At 35.6% G+C, this 15,079-nt stretch overlaps 1 protein-coding gene across 1 annotated transcript in view; it reads right to left on the bottom strand.

Annotated features, from left to right (window-relative positions):
• Positions 1-14,853, bottom strand: part of ARHGAP15 (Rho GTPase activating protein 15) — a 604,723-nt gene extending 589,870 nt beyond the window's left edge. The window contains exon 1 of the mRNA XM_059166761.1: positions 14,695-14,853. The gene's annotated coding sequence lies outside the window, so the exon portion shown is untranslated. The remainder of the gene's footprint in view (positions 1-14,694) is intronic.
• Between the last annotated feature and the right edge of the window lie 226 nt (positions 14,854-15,079).

Genomic DNA, 15,079 nt, shown 5'->3' with positions numbered 1-15,079 from the left:
TGTTGTTTTCATTCAAACCTAATCTGAAATCTTTGGGCAGTGAGGCTTTCTTTCATGAAGCCAAGAATATCAAAATGGCAAAAATATTTACTAGTTCACAATATTTAAATTGAAAGTTTTTGATTGAGTTTTTAAATTCTTGCCTTTGAGTATCCTTCAATATGCCAAGTGTATTTATTTTGCAAAATGTATCTTTTCCTTTCTAGGCTGAAAAGACTCTTTCAATGCCTTAATTTCTTGAAGAACTTCAGGTGCATTACCAGGAATCTCCACCCAGGAGTTATTAGGGGCTGAAGCCCCGAATTAAACAAGGGGTGCTTCTCTTTCCTCCAAGTGGAATTCCGGGACCTCACCCCAGGAGGGAAAAGGGAGAGGAGATGGTTAGATACATTATCTATCCATCGAGGTTCCAGTTAAGTGAATGTTATTATACTTTGAGGTAGTATAACCAAATATCTATCTTAATTTAGGCTCCTCACAAAGCAAAATATAGAATCTGGACTTGGCTGCCTTGAAGTCAAAAGAAAACAGATAAAAAGTCTGGAATTTTAAAGTGGCTATCAGGATTACTTATTTTATTTAAAAATCATTCAACAGTAATTTTTATTTTCCTTCTGTCCTCCCTTTATTTGCTTACATTCTTTGTCTTATCTACTTCTGAGGCTTAGTGATGCCGATCTATTCACAATTTGTATGATGAAATGGGTTACACAATTACACCCATCCCACATTTCCTCATCTAGCACGCTGTGGATTTCACATGTACGTGTGTGTACATGTGAGTGTGTGCATGTGTTTAAACTGTTTAGATTATCTTCATCACCTAACATATATACATCCCTTCGATCTCCCCTAAAACAATGCACCTGTGCAAGTGCTCATGTTCTGGTCCATATCTTATATCACATGACTTTGAAAATACCAGACAAATTAAGGATGACTCTACTTGTTATTACTTAGAAAAGTTAACTTTTGGAGCCATCTTGTAATGATTAAAAAAATGCCTTGAGGAGGGGCACCTGGGTGGCTCAGTGGGTTAAAGCCTCTGCCTTCGGCTCAGGTCATGATCCCAGAGTCCTGGGATTGAGACCTGCACAGGGCTTTCTGCTCAGCAGGGAGCCTGCTTCCCCCCTCTCTCTGCCTGCCTGTCTGCCCACTTGTGATTTGTCTCTGTCAAATAAATAAATAAAATCTTTTTTTAAAAAAATGCCTTGAGGAACATTAGCAATAGAACAGCATCGGTTCTTTCAAGTTAGGAAAAGGAACCCACTCATGGAAGTTAGACAAACGAAACAAGGGCCTCAATGAAAAGTCTATACAAAAATGGATTTTCTTTGGTAGACTAATCAAATGTGTTGGTGAGTCTCTGAGCCTTTATTAAGATTTATTCTGTATATGGAAGTTATCTGGAGGAGTCTAGTTCTTTCTAATCATGACACTCTGCTCCTGCTTTCTTAGGAGTAGCTATAAATTCAAGAAGAGGTGGAAAACTGGCAGACTGCCAACCAAATTCAACCCACAGACATATGTTGTTGGGCCTGAACAATGTTTTAGAATGTTTTGAATCAGTTTCCAATCGAAAAATGAGGATTTGTATTTTAAAAAAAGAGAAACATGTGCAGATCTGTGTATCCCCCCCTTGAAAAATCAGAAGACGTAGAAAACTGGTCAAGGATGTATGGTAACAGTCAGCTGGCTGCGGGGGGGAGGGGCAGCTTCTACATCCTGTAAACAGGGCAAGTTCTCTCAGATATAGCAGTTTCTGCTGCAAGTTAAGTCAGTATAATTTTCTATATCTCATTTTTCCGCCCACGCTGGTGGGATTAGAAATGGAGAATGAAACCAAGAGACTGTACCTGTACCACTGGTTTAGAAAGAGGTTCCTCAGAGGTTAGTATTATTTCATCTATTTGTATAACTTTTTCAGCATGATCGCACATTGCCAGGAGTCAGGTACTATGCGGTGCTCTTTGCTACTGCCAAGCAAGTTGCTCTTTTCTTCCCTCCCTGCTTTCACCTCCTTTATTGCTCCTACTACGTTTTAGCAGATAATTAGATCCTGACTTCTATTGTGTTCTGCTCTCTATTTGAGTTATGTGTTTCTTCTGACCAAACTGGCTGTGAGCTCATTAAATCAGACACTGTATGTGTCAGCATGGCTCCGTACTATATAGAGAGCATCGTAGAGGTGTCTGCCCGAAATCCCCTAGTACCGTCAACATTTCCAGCAAGTTCAGGTTGGCCACCATGTTAGAATGGTTGCCATTTCCAGTCCCAAGTGTCACTGGATTATTTTTTTTCCTTCCTACTTCTCCACATAAAAATATGCCACACGGACCTAGGATACAGTGCACCACAGTCAGGGGAAGTCCGAACAATTACTGCATGTCACCTCCCCACCTTCCCAGCCTCAAATCATCCTCTCCACCCACCTGCCATACTGACCAGTCTATAGTCTTCCTTTCAAGCTGATTTCTCTCACTCTGAAACTATGGCCCACTTACTAATCCCCCTTCTTAAAGCTAGACTTCTACCCTAAAGCCTTCTGGTCTATAGGATATAGAGCCAGTTCTCCAAAGACAGCACCATTTGGTCCGTCACTTCCCACTGACACACTGCTCTCATTAATCCAATATGCTGATACCGACTGCTTTCAGAATTAGGACTGAGATCCACGAAGTCATTCAACCTCCACACATAGTATCCTGAGCAGGATTCCCCAAGGAAAAAAACAAAACACTTCTATCTCTTCTCTAACTGGGGCAGCAACCTAGACTCTGGACCTTCCAAATTTCTTTCTTATTTTTCCTTTTCTCAGAATCACTTTACTAGGACCCCAGCATATCTGCCTCATGAACCATTTATGTCACCACTTTACCACCCTAGGAAAAATCATATATAAACTAAAAATGCGTGAGGAGAATTCTATTTTTTGTCTCTCTCCTTATCTGTAGTTTTTCTTTGCTTCACTTTAATTTCAAGTCCAAGAGCCAATGGTTCTCTACCACTTTTGAAATTGTGCTGTGTGGGGACACCTGGGTGGCTCAGTTGGTTAAGCAGCAGCCTTTGGCTCAGGTCATGATCCCAGGACCCTGGGAGAGAGTCTGCTTCTCTCTCTGTCTGCTGCTCCCTCTGCTTGCGCTCCCTGTCTCTCTCTTTGACAAATAAGTACAATCTTTTAAAAATAAAAAACAAATAAATAAAATAAATAAACTGCTCTGTGTGGGCAACCCTCTCAGGTCCCCTCTCTTCAGGAGTTTGGTACTACTGCCCAATAAACTTTGCTTTGATGCCTGAATAAATACTAAATAAATAAATAAATTGCTCTGTGTGATGGATTAATTCTTCAAAACTAAAGGGTATCTTCAGTGAGGACACAACTTGAACTGCTTGAAGGAAAATTTCCATATCAACCAAAAATTGGTAAATAAACAAGAAAAGAGCCTTCTTTCTCCTCCTCCACACGGCCATACTATATTCCCCCATGCAGCTGTATTGAGGAAATGAAACTAATCGCAAGAAATTGCTCTTGATGAGTTTCATAATGTTATCGTAATACTCAGAATTGAAATAAACCAGAATTATCCTGCCATGATTTTTAGATCATAAGGAAAACTGTGGTCATCATTGGGTTCTAGGCAACCTGATAAAACAGTTACTACTACAGCTACTATTCACACTACATTTAAACTTTTTTAAAGCAATGATTTTCTGCTACAAACTAGGCAAAGTTCTTTACACATGTTATTTTCTGTTTTATCTCGTGAGGAAACTCCCCATTTTATAGATGAGGGAACTCAGTCTTCAAGAGATTAAGTAACTCACACAAAATACCATGGACTGTATCTAGCAAGGGGTGGAGCCCAGAGATCTCAGACAGGCATAAATGCCAGGTTGTGGGAGCACTCATTCTCTTCTCTCCATCCAATCAATCGACCAGATTCTGTTCCAGAACTTTTTTTTTTTTTAATCCCTTACAGTGATAATAAGGCATTTAGAGCACAGGCTCAGAAATCAGAAAACACTTAGGAAAAATATGTTCTTGACATGTCTTGAAACAATTCAATTTTTCTATATTTCATTGTCTTCTTCTATTAAACCTATGAAAATCTCCTGCTTGCTTGCTGAATGATCACATAAAATAATGTATATAAAACCACTTTTAAAACTCTAAATAGAATATAAATATATTAATTAACTTGAACCCAACCATCACCCTGAAGACATAAAGTGAATCTGAAATAGGCAAAGTAAAGGAATAAGAGAACAGGAGTATGAGGGCAAGTAAGACCCCTTTGGCTGTAGTCTAGACAAGACTTAATGGATGACCAAATTAATAACTGTGACAATAAATGAAATGGAGAGAAGGAAATGGATGCCCCTAAAACCTGGCAACTGACTGGATGTGTATGGAATAAGCAGCGTACAGGGGTCCACAGAGATTCCAAGCTTACTTGTTTAGGTAATTTCAAAATAGGGACATCAAGTCAGCAGGAGAAAGAGAAGGATTCTGTAGGGAGATTAGGGGCTAACTTGCTACATATTCAGTTTGAACTGCTGTTGGGATTCCATGGAATGGCATCAAAGGACAACTAAAAATGAGAAACAGCATTGGGAGAAAGGCCAAGGGCAAAGATAGTACTTTAAGGACTATCTTTGAGGAATTTTATTTGTTTATTTATTTATTCATTCATTCAATTTCAAGCCAGGTAACGGGAAACTATTTAAATATTCTGGCAACCACATTGCAGGAGAAAAATGAAGTGGATGACATTAACTTTAATAATATATTTTATTTAATTCAATATGTTAACATTTTATAATTTCAACATATAATCAATATAAAAATGTTACCATTCTTTTTATTTGTACTGAGTTTTCAAAATATGGTTATTTTACACTCAGTTTAGACAAGGCACATGTCAAATACTGAATACCCATTTGTAGCTAGTTGCTTTCATAATCAGCTACAAGATCTAAGAAAGTATTCGGGGGATTTGCAGGCTGAGGAGAGAACATAGGTCTACAGGAAAAAAAAAAAAAGAGAGAGAGAGAAATAGAAAAGGCACCTGCAATGTGACAGAAGCAGAGGCAAAAATTGTTTTCTTCCTCACATGTTGTATAACATCTTTACAGAAGGCAATATACGCAGCAAACAAGAAACAGGTTTTCCACAGATGGTATCATTTTAGACAGCAAACAAAGCAGGATCGTTTTAGACCCTTTCGGACCTTAGGGCCCACAAATGAAGTCCAGCATTGCTTAACTCCTAACACTTAATCGACTTAGAAATTGTTAGCATGGCAGAGTGAAAATAACATGGATTTTTGTCTTCTCATGGATTTATCTCAAATATGCCTCTAAATCATGACATATTCTACCACATTGCCCTGTAAATTTGGGCACTTAGCCACTTACCTTTAATTTCCTTATCTTTAAAATGGACATACTAACTTCTTTACATGATTTTTGTGGCTATCAGATACTATTAGGTAGACAAAACACCCAATATATAACATGCATTATACATACTATCATAATCATAGCTATGATGATCATTGTTTACAATGCCACTCTAATGTATATTGATGAATGTCTCACACTACTGTAAGCATCTTGAGAATGAGAAATTATTGTCTATATTTTGTAACACCATAGTACCCAACACAGTGTTGGAGATACCACTGGGGTAATCAACACTCATTTTTCTCCTGTATTCCACTTAAGACAACCAAAAAAAAAATTATTTTTAAGTAAAGATAAAAAATAAATTATATATAAAATGTACCACGGAAGTGATTCTTGTATTGATTTTTTTTTCCTGAAATGAATAGGTAACATTATATGGAAACTCAGATTGGTTGATTTTCTACTGCCTTTAGCAGAAAGATGAATTGCTCAGGGGCGCCTGGGCGGCTCAGATGGTTAAGTATCCGACTTCAGCTCAAGTCATCATCTCCAGGTCCTGGGATCCAGCCCCACAGTGCGGGGTGGGGTGGGTGAGGGAAGGGTGTGGGAGGGGTCCCAGCTCAGCAGGGAGTCTGTTTCTCCCTTTCTCTCTGCCTTTCCCCCTGTTTGTGTGTGATCTCTTTCTTTCTCCCTCTAATGAACAAATAAAACCTTAAAAAAAAAAAAAAGAATTCCATTGCTCTGATTATAGCCTTTACATTATAATATAAAACTAATGCAGAAAGATAAATTTCCCTTTGACTCAGCACCCAATTTCCTGAGTATTCAACCTTTCAGAGCTCTTTTAAGTAGATATCTCATTTGAGTCTAAGTTCAGCATTACACCAGTAGAGACTAGAACAAAAAGTTCTCTCTGTGTTTAAGAAATTAATTTGCAGTAAACATAAAATTAATGCTTTTAGTGAAATAGTTTAAAATCTAAATGTTTGGAGATGATTGGTGTTTTCCATCAGTTTATGGCAGTATGTTTTCAGATGGTGGGTCGTTTCTTCTGAGTTTCAGAAAGGCACTATAGTATATAATGAATTCAGTCTTCCAATCCAAACTTTCATCACTGCAAGGTTACTCAAAACATACCCATCATTTGTCATTTGTTTGAACTAGCTTCTCTTTTCCTAAATTTATTCTATTTTTTTTTTCAGACCCAGAAGAAGTCACAAATCTCCAGAAAGCTTTTTTGACTCTATAGTCTAGAGTCAACTTTCATATCGTTTATTTTTTCACTAACCAAATATTCATTGAGTGTTTATCATCTGCTTACCATGCTCTACTTTCTAGATGTTCAATGGCAAATAAACAGACAAGGTCAATATGCTCATAGATGATTCAGTTTAAGTTGAAAATAGCCACTAAGCAAGTAGACAAAAAATAATAATAATTCCCTATATCCAAAATGCTATTTAGAAAAATGAAAGCAAAGTAATGAAAAAGAGAGAGCCCTGCAAGTCATGAAAGGAGATTGAATTAATTTGAAATAAAATAGAAAGTCATTTAGAATTTTTTTTTTTAAACTGGGGAAGTTTTAGGATTTAAGTCTTAAGAAGGTCACTCTGGCTACTTCTTAGGAAATAAGTATGGTATGAAATGTAGAAGCAAGAAGATGAGTCAGGAAGATTCTGTAGTATCAGTGTTAGAAGTGGTAAAAGGTAACTGGATTTGGGATAATACAGTTTATATTTTACCCCTTGCTTAATGTCAGATTCATTCCTCCTAAGAGAAAGGCTGTTAAAGAAAAGCCCAAGATATACAATCAACATTTACAAATACAAAAATATATGAATAAAGTAAACCAGTTCACATGAGTAATAAAAAATTATTTTTAAGTAAAAATAAAAAATAAATTATATCTAAAATGTAACATAGAAATGATTCTGGTATTGATTAAATGTCTTTTTTTCCCGTATTATTTCCTCTGACAATATTTTCAATGTTTGTGAGACTTACGGTATTCTTGCCCATGGAGTGTACTTAATAGTCAATGATACCACAGAAAAACATCTTTAGGGTAAAAAAAAAAAAAAAAACCCTGAGTGGAAGGTTCTAGAAGGTTCTAGAAGTTGCCACCTCTCCAACCTTCTTGAGGGCATTGAAACATGTGCAAACCAAAATTATTCCATATGTTTTATATGATTTCTCTCTCACTTAAAAGTAGAAAGTGAATTAATGAGTATAGTTTTATCTAAAATTGCGATGTTACTACATGCCACAGATTGTATTCATTTAACAGGTTTTTTTTTTTTTTTTGAGGAAAAGTCATTATACCAACTAACAAACAAAAATTTGACAAAAAATAATGAACCTTGAGTCTGAAAAAAATATGTAACTTTTCAAGAGCCACTATTGAGAAAAGTTAAGTAAATAGAATAATGGGATCTAAATCAAAATTTTATAGGCTCTGCTTATTGGTGATGAATTGAATGTGGTTTGGAGTAGGAAATATGTGGGTAAGAGTACAACTGAAGGTAATTCACAGATAGATGAATGGTGCTGCCATTAACTGAGATGGATGAAAATAGGGAAGAAGCAAGTTGGGTTGGGGGCAAGAAGGGAGTAAGTAAGAGGTTAGTTTTGAACATAATCATTTTGCTATCCCAATGAGACATTCAAGTGACATTCAAGTGAAGATGATGAGTAGCTAGTTGTGTTTATAGTTAAAATGCTAAGAAAAAGTTCTGATCTCGAGATACAACTAGAATACAGATCATATTTAAACTCATGGCATGGTAAGACATTTGCCTGGGAATAAACTTAGAAGACAAGAGCCAAGGCTAAAAAGAAAGAAATCTGAAGACTGAGTGCAAGGCATTCCAATATTTAGAGTTGAATGATGAGGAAGATTTATCAAAGGAGACAGAGAAAGAGCATGCAGTTAGTTTGGTGAAAAACTGAAAGAATGAAATACCCAGGAGTCAAATGAAGGGAGAGGTTCAATAGGGCAGGAATGTTCAATTGCATCAAATGCAGCTCACATAGTCTACTATAGTAGACTATAGTTTACTAATATAAAGACATGTAAATGACCATTGAATTTGGCAAAATGAGTCTAAGACTCTGAGAATAAAATGTCCTGTGATATTTCCATAGCACTGCATTTATACATTTAGATTTATGCTTAAATTCTTGTGTTTGTGCACTAAATTACCTAAAAAGTTTTCATTGGCTAGATAGCACATTGATTCTTTGTGTCCCCAATAATTTCTAGCACAACACAGTGTGCTTAGAGTTCAAAACTATTTACGGAATTGAATTGAATTGAGCCGATGCCCGCCAAAATAACAATCAATTTTAAACCTGCAATAGTAGTATGTGTAATTGACAAGGTCTATTTTAAAAATAAGATTTTCTGCTTATTCTTTGGCATTCTGTCAATATTCCCTCTCATCAGATGAGCTTTCCTATAATATTAGAGGAGACTGGAACCATGAAGTGTATATTTCCTCACTTTATGCCTCTTTCTATCCCATCATCCACATACACACTCATTAAAGCGCTCTCCCTTCAGGATCAGGTTAACTTACCTGGTAACTTATCTACTTGAGCTCATGATCACATGCAACTGTCTTTAGTCTCTGAGACCTTGTCAGCTTTCAGGATATATGGCCTTTGTTTCCTTCATTTGCATTCCTTTTCTCTTTTCCTTCACTTCAACATTCATGTTTCATCCCTTTTCTAACAACTACCTATTTCGAGACTTAAGAAAAGAGTATTTTACATAGGCTATCCCCAATTTCTTACTTCTCTGACATCTCCCTCTAAAGCTTGAACTTCATTAATGCTTTTGGTCCTTAATTAAAAAACTGAGAAAGGATACATTATCTTATTAAGAAAAATAAGTAGGGGCACCTGAATGGCTGGGTTGGTTAAGTGTCCAACCCTTGGTTTTAGCTCAGGTCATGATTGCAGAGTCCTTAGATGGAGCCGAGCCCCAAGCCAAACATAGAGCTTGCTTGTTCTTCTCCCTCTACTCCTCCCTCTTACTATCTTTCTCTCTCTCTACTCCTCCCTCTTATTATCTTTCTCTCTCTCTCTCTCTCATAAATAAATAAAATCTTCTTTAAAAAGGAAGAAAAACAAGCATATCTTTAATCTTTTAAAAAGCAAGCTCAATCTCAATCATAATAACAGAAATACCAATAAAACTACATTGCGATACAATTTTCTACCCATTAGCAAAATCTGAAAAGTTTGGCAATACAATCCATTGGAAAAGCTACAGAGCTTCGACCAGCATTCTAGATTATAAACCAAGAGACAAATTATTTTGTCTCTTGGCTTATAAGTAAATAGTATCCCTGGAAGTTCACCCCAAGGATATATTTGAAAACACACACAATTTCATTAACACATTCATTACATTAGGAAAAATTGAAGACACCCATGACTCTTTTAATAAAATCTGATACATCCACGCAGTGGAATACTAAGAGAGAGAAAAAATTGAACAGTTTCTCATTTTTACTATGGAAATATCTCTAAGATATTATTAAAAGGAAAAAAAAAGCAAAGTGGAGAGGTGTGTATAATATGCTACCTTTAATATAGTAAAGGATGATATATGCACTTACATTATATATAAGTATATGCAATTGTGAAAGATTTAAAAAAAAACTATGAAAAGTGGTTCCCTATTGGATTAAGGGGGGGTGGATAGAGGTATATAGAAATGGGAATGGAAGAAAGATTATTTTCTATAATTTTTATATTTAGGTTTTGATTTTGAACCTCTTGCCACATCACCTATTCTTAAATTCAAAACAAAACAAAACAAAAATATGTCCATACATCATTATAACCACAGTCTGTCTAAGGACCTCAAGGCATGTGGAGAGGGGAACCAGCGCTTGACCTTACAGGAATATCTACCTTCTCTGACTGCAACCATTTCTGCAAACTGTCCTGAGGAGTATACCACCAGCAGGGAGATCTATGCAAAAAGGAAATAAATCCGGATGCTGGCTAGCCCATCATCCAAATGAAGACTTTCAATTATGTATTTCCCCTGCTTAACAGTACTATTGTTACTTACAACCTTTCATCATAATCTGCTCAGCAGGTCTCCTCTCTTAGGATTTCTTTTTTTTTTTTTTTAAAGATTTTATTTATTTATTTGACAGAGAGAAATCACAAGTAGATGGAGAGGCAGGCAGAGAGAGAGAGAGAGAGAGGAAAGCAGGCTCCCTGCTGAGCAGAGAGCCCGATGCGGGACTCGATCCCAGGACCCTGATATCATGACCTGAGCCAAAGGCAGCGGCCCAACCCACTGAGCCACCCAGGAGCCCCTCTCTTAGGATTTCAAACGTCTTTCTGGCCTTATCTCCTACTACTGTATTTGTAGCTACCAAAACTAGTCAACTCATTTTTCCTTGGAAATTCTCTGACTTATGTGTCTGGACATATCCCCTTTCTGTTCCTTGGAATGTTTCTCAAATCCCAAATCCTAGCTGTCTCTGAAAAATACTACAAATCTGTCCTCCCAAACTGTCCTGATTTCTCTGATAGGATATAATCAAGTGATATAATGCCTGGAAATTCTCTAATTTACTGCCTGGCACATAACTGGAATACAAAATGTTTCATGAGTTTCTGAATCCTCATATGGTATTGGACAAATTTCACTTGTATTATAATAATTATTAATGTAACAATCATATTAGATTATAAACTCCTAGAAGAAAAATGTTGAGACAAGTATTCATCTATGAGGTAGCTCTTGAAAAATACTTTAAAATTCAGTTTAATTGAAACGCTTGCTTCATTCAAACCTACCTTTAAACTGATACTGTATTTCTGTCTGATTATAAAGTTCAGAGAATTTGAATAAGCACTTTTTTTAAGTGTGACCATATGTGGCTGTATAGTAGAGTTCTGCGGCTTTTACCTATAAGAAATAAAGTCACTTTTCTTCTGGGGAAAGTATTTTAGTTTCTGTGTGGAGGCACCTCCATTCAGCAAAGAGTAATGTGTTGCAGGCTCAGGAGGCCCCTCCATGCTAGAGAAGACCCGTGACCCAATGCAGTCACTCATGGTGCTAGTGTCTTAGGGTCAATGATTAGCTCTACCATGGTCATGTGACAAAATTTGGCCCAATCAGATCTCAATCTGAGACCTTTACAGTGGTGATAGGGGAAAGTCAAATTTCTGCAACACATCTGAAAGAGTCAATGTAAACCTAACACTTTCTAGTCAATTCTGTGAACTTCTGTCAGAGAGGGCTTATAACACATTGGGAAGAAAAAAAAAAATCTGAGTAATGAAGAAAATACAACCCAATCAAAAACCCATGTGAGCTCCTAGATTCTACCATGCCTGACTTTGCTTTCCGTGGGTTTTAAAGTTATACAAATTAGTGACTGTCTCTATTGCCTAAACTAATTTCAACTCATTTTCCATCATTTGAAAAAAAAAAAAGGCATTTTGCCAACTCTAAACTGATATTTAGAATACTTGTAAGTATAGTTTAAACTCTAGCTCTATAACATGTATTGTTCAGTGCAAAAAAATATGCTTCTGGTACCCAAAGTTTTAAATTCAGAATATTAAATTATTTTTAAAATGCATATATATTAAACAATGGAGTATTTAAGTATTTTCTAAGTGTATGTGAATATGAAAATAGTGTTAAGGCATAGTGCAATTAATTTTCATCCTCTACAAGAACGGTGTATATATTATTCAGGAATATCTTAGAGGAATGAACACATCTCTGTGGACCCTTCATATAAGACACACTGTGTTTAAATACCTTAAGAGGACCAGTGGTTAACAAAACACTCTTCTATCCCCCAAATATCCACCCCCCAACTATTTGCTATAGTATCATTTTCTTCACCTGACTGAAGTCTTTAACATGTAGCTGTCCCTTTGGATTTGTCTACTGAGTGACCTTATTAAAATTTTACCAGGGAGGGGAGGTCTGGCTAAGAAGTAAAAAGAAACAAAGCTCTGTAGCTTTCTCCTGTGAGCATGAATTATTTTTATCAGATGCTCTAAGTGCTGGGAAATAGCATGAGTAAGTTTTAAGGACAACTGAAGTAGGATGGAAGACCCCAAGTGGGGTCTGTCCTTATAGGTACCAAGGCTGTGAGATTCTAAGTTAGGGACAGAGCAGGCCATTCTAAATCAAAGCATTCAAAAAGAATAAAGGAGGAATATCAATGAAAAAAATTCTCTTTTCTCAATTTTGCTGAATGCTGGCCCCAAGTGGAAAAACATGATATACTTTTCATAAATCAGTTTTGAAATTACTTTCCAAATAAGATTTTCTGCATTGTTTAATTTCACCAAAATTTGTTTATTTATTCACTTAAAATGTGTAAAGGTATAGTAACCTATAGTAATACCTCATTTGTACTTGACTCTCTTTAGGATTCGGTCTGTGTGTTCAAATGATAATGCATTACTTGTTTTTACAAACAATTCTGAGAATGCCTCAGTTTATATGTCCATCGGTGCTAATTGTTGCTCTTTATAAATCCATACTGAGCTATGTAACTCATTCTTAGTTTTACACATACTTCATAAGATATTTATATTTTAATTTGACAGTTTCTTCAAGAAACAATCATTTAACAAGGAATCTGGCTATTAAAAATATGAAATGGTTTAAAAAACTGCAGTGGACATTTTTTCAGTGTCAGATGTTTATGTGGATAGTCACTCTTGGTAATGCATAAATACTACATATGTTTATTCATGTGATGTTCTTTTATAATAAAATGAAAGTAATAACATATCAACCAAAACTATCTGAATTGTACAGCTTCTGTAGATGCAGAGGTTCAGAACCACAATATTGAAGACAGATTTAAATAATGCTTTCCATTGTGTGGAAATGTAACCAACTGAAAAACTAATCAGAATATCAAAGCAAATACATATTACCAGGGTCTCCCTGCACTCTAACAATAAAACACGTATTGAACACCAAGTCCTAATCTCTATTTGTGTGTGTGTGTGTCAGCCTTTTAATAGTCAACAAGTAGCTAGCCTCAGTATTGACAACTGAAGAGGTCTTAAAATAGAGTGTACTAGTATGCCAAATAATTTCCTACTAAATTGACCATATCAAAAAACATTTATATGTGTCTTTCAATAAAAGATAATACAAGAAAAGAATTGTTGCCACTTATCAACCCTGTAACCATTTTTTAATAACACAAAAAATCGGTGTTGTGGAGCCATCAGTTCCCCCATTCAACAGCACAATAAAAATATTATTAGGGAAGAGTGGATCATATCTGGAGTTCTTATTAAAATTCTTTCAAAAATATACATTCAGATTTATTTTAGGTATTTGTCTCTGAGATTAGCAGTTCTGTATATTTTTTGTTCATATGTTATGGAGCACAAAGACATTTTGTAAAAGCAAGAAGTCAATATTAATGAAAAGTTCTCATCGCTTTGTGGTTAACTAATCTTTTTCATTTCTAGGGTTATTGTTTTGGAAAATCTCAAAGAAGGAAAATTATTTAATTCTATAAATACCAAAAATGTAGCTCCAATTTGCCCTGTCTCCCAAAAGTAACCTTCGATAAAGTCAGCTATGTCTTTCTTATTTAACAGAGAGTTTTGCTTATGAAATAGAAACTTGCCCTCCTTTCACCCTATATTTTAAATACAATTTAAGAAAAAAGTTAAAATATTCAAGTGTCATAACAGAGAGCTCTTTTGCATTTTAAAACTTTCCTTCCTTTTAACAGCTCTTTAATAAACTACACATTTACTAAACTACACTTTTTCAAAGGTTTCTAATGTTAACATAACACAACACTATAGTAGCTCTTACACGTTGCAATTCAGGTATTGTTTCTTATTATTACAAAGTGCCTTTTTATCTTTCATTATCCAGATTCTGAATAGTACACATTTTTGTAAAAAGGTGCCACTTAAATGAGAGTTTGTAAAACTACCAGTTAGAGAGGCGAAGTCCCATATTTTCTCTAGTATTTTTGAAAGTACTTTCAAACTCAAACTACTGTCTTTAATATTTTAGTATAAAATCTTAGCAAAGATCCTAGTATAATATCTGTTAAGGGACTTTTAATTTGACAGTTGCAAATATGAAAAGAATAATGTTTCTACACCGAAGGAAACAAACAGATGTTTTAATCACAGGTGAAACCCATTTCTGTAGAAATATTTGTATGTTCACACAAAAGCGTAGGACACCACCAAACATTTTCAAGTTTAAATTTTCTGTTCAGTATAAGGTTAAAATTTACTTACCTTTTCTCGGTGTTCACTTGTTATTGAAACTGCCATCAACTTCCAACTGTTAATGACTCTTTCAACAAAAACGGAAAACAGTAAAGTCAAGTCACATGTCGTAAGAATAGGCCTACGTTGGATGCTGCTTAATTTCAGTACTGGAGGGAAAAAAAAAAAAAAAGCAGGGGGTGGGGGTGAGCACAAAAACTTTAACATAAAACCACTTCCTGCGTAGATATGGTTAACCACACACATCACATCATTACTCGATTTGAAGAAATTGCCTTGTATAGTCAAGAATATTGTTATTTTTCAATGTGCTTTTCAATTTTCAAACATTACTACATTTATATAGGTTTCATCAATTCTGATTTAATGGGGGGGAAATGCATAGTTAAAAATA

The sequence above is a fragment of the Mustela lutreola genome, chromosome 3 (genome assembly GCF_030435805.1).
Source record: "Mustela lutreola isolate mMusLut2 chromosome 3, mMusLut2.pri, whole genome shotgun sequence".
Taxonomy (NCBI): Eukaryota; Metazoa; Chordata; class Mammalia; order Carnivora; family Mustelidae; genus Mustela; species Mustela lutreola.
Note: the sequence above shows the minus strand (reverse complement) of the source record. Positions and strands in the feature narration are given on the sequence as shown.